The 5,314-nt window shown below is 38.9% G+C and overlaps 1 protein-coding gene across 1 annotated transcript in view; it reads left to right on the forward strand.

The window, feature by feature from the left end:
• The window catches only part of CFAP77 (cilia and flagella associated protein 77), a 155,968-nt gene that overhangs the window by 5,814 nt on the left and 144,840 nt on the right, over positions 1–5,314 (forward strand). The window lies entirely within an intron of this gene.

The raw sequence follows: 5,314 nt of genomic DNA on the forward strand, positions 1-5,314 counted from the left end.
ACACTGTTGTGTGTAAATAGCGTATATATGTTCAGAATAAATATGATCTTTAATGAGACTTTGGAAATTCTTTATTGCTATGATACAATATTCATCCTTACCTGTATTAAGCTGTGATAATCAAAGTAACTAGAGTAGACATTGAAATTAGAATTATTTTTCTAAGAACTGGATTCAAATTGGAATCAACCTTGTGTAATACTAAAGGTAGTTTATTAAATGGTTATTACAATATTAGCATTAATATTTGCCACATCATTGGACCTTCGTGCTTTCAGATTAGCACAGTAAGTAGCCACTAAAATAGCTCCCCTTTTCAAACGTCATTACATTCGGATTCTTTTTTTTTTTTTTTTACAAATCTGGCTTCTACAATATTCCTGAATACAGTATCTTCACACCCTCTTCAAGACGACCAGCTGGGACGTTTACCAAACTAATATTTTTAATTCTTATTGTCCATTTACCTTTATAACAAATGCTTACTTATGCTCAATAAATCCCTTTATTTATTGTATGGAGCTGCTATTAAACACATCTTGGGGGGGATTTTGTTGAAACCTGTGTATTGCGTGAATAAACCCATACTTGGTAAATTAAAAAAAAAAAAGTGAAAATGTGTGTTATGACTCATTACTTAATTTGAATACTTAATTATATTAAATGTATAATAATTTTATACTGTGTGGTATAAAATGTGACCAAGGGTAATAATAATTTGAAAGATCCGATAATGAGTGATAGTCATTATACTATATCACAATCAATTTAACTGCAATGTCTGAAATCTATTCTATAAGTATATTAAGTAGTTAATTACCTAATTGGCTTCTTTTGTTAAAGCTCAAGTAGGTATACCTAAAGCTGGGTACACACTACAGAATTTTCCACCAACTTTTTATGCCAATCGATTTTACATGCGATTGATGGTCCGATCGCTTGGTCCATGGACTGCATACACACTAGCCTTGTTTAGGACGGTAAAGGGAAGAGAGGACGTCCCTTTAGCGACTTTTTACAGCCATATTGTGAGCAATAATTTAAATTTCGTACACACTGAAGCAACATTTGCAGGGGATGTAACGATATGCCAAAGACATTAGCCTAAAGGGGCAGAGCTTTCACTATAGTTAACACCCAAAGCCGCATAAAAAGAGAAGGCAACACTGTCTCTTCATTCATTCCTATAAAATAGAAGTTTAGTAACATACATAATATTTAGAAAACCATTTAAGTGGTAAAATGTAGAGATGAGCGGGCTCGGATTTCGCTAATCTGAGCCCACCCGAACAGTGCGGATCCGAGCACTGTTCGGATATTTCCGGCGGGCAAAAAAATTGAAAACGAGGCTCTGTCGTCCAAGTCTCGCGTCGAATCTCGCGAGGGGAGGGAGGGCCCAGAACAATTCCATCTTGCACCTCTTTTTTTGGCATTATGTGCTCAAGCTACCTCGGTGCAACCTTTTGGCCTAAAAACAATATTGTGAGGTGTTCAGAATAGACTGGAAATTAGTGGAAATGATTGTTATTGAGGTTAATAATAGCGTAGGAGTGAAAAAAAAAACCACAGAACTGTTTTTTAGCACTTTTTATGCTTTTTTAAAAATAAATCAGAACCAAAACCTTTCGTCGGATGTTTTGGCAAAACAAATCAGAACCCAAAACCCTAAAAGTGGTCAGTGCACACCCTTAGTAAAATGCAATGATTATTTCCTAATAATAAAATCCTTTCGTATGTAATGGAATGCTCCATTCTCTGCGGACATCATCGCTGATTGGTCCACAGCAGAAACGAACACCCATGTCTGAGTGTATAAAAAGACAGAGGAACCTGTAATAACACACGTGCTTTATACAAGTGTAATGGTCTGCAGCCAGACAGTTGCAATATACATTTATACAAAACACAAGTCTGTGATGTGTGGATACCGCACCATGTGGGACTGGTACAGACATCACAAATTTACATACACATGCCCCACCAGGTCGAGGGAGGATTGTCGTGGTTCGGTCAGAAGTTTATACTCACTACACAGCGGAAACGAGATTGGAACGAAAATATTTAATGGTACGACCAACCAAATGAGGCGACAATCGTCCATTTGGGCAGACTTTCGACCATCGCGTCACTGCACACACTGACCCGACTTTTGAACGATCGGTCGTATGTCGGCTGATTGAGCCGATTATTGGACGAAAACCGTGTAGTGTGTACCTAGCTTTACATCTAACCATATTAAGTTTATTTTTCTATTGATTTGTCATAGCCCAAAGTACATGGACATTTCAAGTATATTACATTATTACTATTACACACGGCTGCCAAGAATAGGCCTGTTGCTGCAGGTTGTTAGGCTCACCCCAGCCTTGAGGTATGTGCCCCCCCCCCTCCCCCCCTCCCCCCTCCCTCCCTCTTAGGTTGCGTCATTGTGGTTCAGCTGGGGCTTGAGTCCCATCCATGACCCCAGCCATCACCAGGCCTCCATCGAAGTTTCAGGTCAAGCTAATATTTGCTCACTCTAAAAACTCTCATCAGTGCCACCACTGTAACACGTGGAAAAACCATTACATATAAAATGTAACCTCTTGTTTGGATGTTCAACAGAACCATTCTTAAGGATAGAATTATATAATGAACAGGATAGGCATTGAGAAGTGAAGATTCCTAAAGATGTAAGCGTGTTTTAAATGGTACATTCAGCTCTTACAATTGTATTCTTAGCTCTTTTGCATATAAACCTAAAGCCTATTTGAAAATATTTTACAATACTTCGGGTCTTTTTTGTAAGATGTTCCAATTATGATGAATAATACTTTTCCGTATTTGTTCTAATTGAGTCTTTTTTTTGTTATTTCTGATTCCAATTGTCATTGAACAGCATTTTTTTTGAGCTCTGTGAAATAATGTAAGGAGCTTTCTGGTGAAAGGATATAATCTATCAGATCGGATTTTGATAAGGAACGTGCAGGTCTCTAAATCGTATTGGAGATGTTAAGTTGTAGCAACTAGGCAAGAGCACTAGAAAATAAAGGGTTCTGTGACTTGATCACATAAATAACTTGTGGTATAAATTTATTTAAAGGAAATAGTGCAGGGTGCTTATTTATACAATTGCCAATGCACTTATTTTTTATATTGTGTATATTTTGATATAGGAAATCGTTATTTCTGAGACCAGGGTAGAAAATTAGTTTTAACCTTTCTAGAGGAAATGCCTTATTTTTGATGTATACATCTGATACAATAAGCCTTTGTTTTGAAAGCCTTTTGTATATCTTGGTGTAAGGAAATGTCTTGTTTGGGGTTTACAACTTTTCCTGGGGAATTCTTTTCTTTGGAGGAAATGTGTATTCTGCAACTGTTGGAAGAAAGGACTCATGCTAATTAGACCTTTTGATGTGCGAGGGTCGCAGGAAGCTGTAATGAGACTTACTGTCCACTGTAAGATTCAGGATAGCACAGCAAGGTTAAGATATCACAGGTAAGCATAAATATTAGCTTTGCAATGCATGTAAATCAATGTTTGTGTAAACACATTGCATCTTGATTCTAAAAATAGCCTGTGTCCAAATCAGTATAAAAAGCACTGTCTTGTACACTGAAATGTATCATTCTGATCTTCCATCTGACCTGATCACCGGTACCTTCAACCAGTATGAGAGCAAATAAACATCTTGCTTCAAGACCCTTCTTGACTTCTTCAATATTGCTGTAAACCTGTGACCTACAGATTAGACGCTAAATCTAATCCGTTCTCTGGCTATTTCTGAGGCTGGACCCAGCTTTTCCGGTACCACCGCTCTACCTGCTACCCTGCAGCTCTGGTCCGTGTGATAGGCCAGGGCGGATCCATCTACAGCTTCCCTGATCCATAGTAAGAGGTCCGGAGTAGCAGCCCAGTTACACCAGCAAGGGGGTACCCCAGCAGTGTCAGTTACCCACAAGAAACGTGGTTCTGGGCACCATAAAGGAGCCCAGTGGTGGCAGCAGGCTCCTCCTACTGTGGCAGAAGGGATGTATTCGGAACAACGAAAGGGGGCGGTGGCAAAGTAAGGCCATACGGTTCCCAGCAGCAACAGACAGGGTGGCATAGGCGGTCCCTCCGGTCACAGGTTCCTAATCCTATTCTGAGCCAAATGCTGCGAGGAATACTGTGCGTCATTGTGTCTTTATTTTACTCTTAGTGGCAGTAAGATTATTTAATGTTTTTACCTATTGGTAAAATTACTGACCATTGCCATCCATGGTCTATTTTTGCTGATCATATCAAATTCACTAGTTCTTTCTGGAATTTTATCATATTCTTTGCTTTCCAATGTTCTTTTTATTTATTTAAAGTATCCCTAGTACTGTTCCAAAATCATTTCATACGATACATCCACATTTGTACACTATCAATTGTCTGATGTAACTGGGACCACACTTCTGTTATTCAAATTGTCTGTGTATCCTGTCCCCTCACCCCCAACTATTTCTACTTTATCTCAAATATCTTCTGTTCTGATAAACTATAACTTTTACACTATATATTTAGTTTTTAATAGTACCTTTTATATCAGCTAACGTGTATTTTAGGTTTCAGTAATGGATGAACAAGGGGACGATACAATTCGACCAGGTTTGCCTAGCAATAACGCAGTGCTAATTGTATTACTGTTAATACGCAAATTTTAACCTAAATTTTTGCTCGCGGCCCCGAGCAAAAGTCAGCGTTAAAGTTACCGTACCAACGCTAATAGTGAGCATGACGTGGCTGAATTGAATTGGCCCCTGAGAGTTGATTGAATTGACAGTTTGGTTATTTAAGAGCTGACACTCCAGGGATTGAGAAGAATGTTGAGAATGACCTTAGGAGATTGTTCGCCGTTTCTAGAGGTTATTTGTCAGTGTAGGATACAGGACAAGATGTTAGCATTGCTGCCTCATGGCTTCTACACAATGGATTAATTTCTAAGCCAGACACAAGCTGGCTAATTGTACGTTCTCGCCGTATTTGTGGGGATCTTTACTTCTACAGACCAAAAACACATTGCTAGGTTAAATGGCTTCTGCCACAATGGACTGTGTGTGTGATAGGGATTTTAGACTGTAAGCTCCGATGGGGAAGAGCTGCTGTGAATGAATAACAGTGTATGGTTAATAGTGTCTGGAAAGTGCTGCGTGACAGTGTGTTGTTACACAAATCAACTTACATAAACTGCTCCAACTTCCATATACATCATTTTGAAACTACTAGGAAACCTGCTCAATCTGTCCCCTGTGTTCAGCTGTATAGAATGTCACTGGAATCAGGAAACCACTAGAAGCCAAGGGG

This window comes from Mixophyes fleayi, chromosome 9 (genome assembly GCF_038048845.1).
Source record: "Mixophyes fleayi isolate aMixFle1 chromosome 9, aMixFle1.hap1, whole genome shotgun sequence".
Classification (NCBI taxonomy): domain Eukaryota; kingdom Metazoa; phylum Chordata; class Amphibia; order Anura; family Limnodynastidae; genus Mixophyes; species Mixophyes fleayi.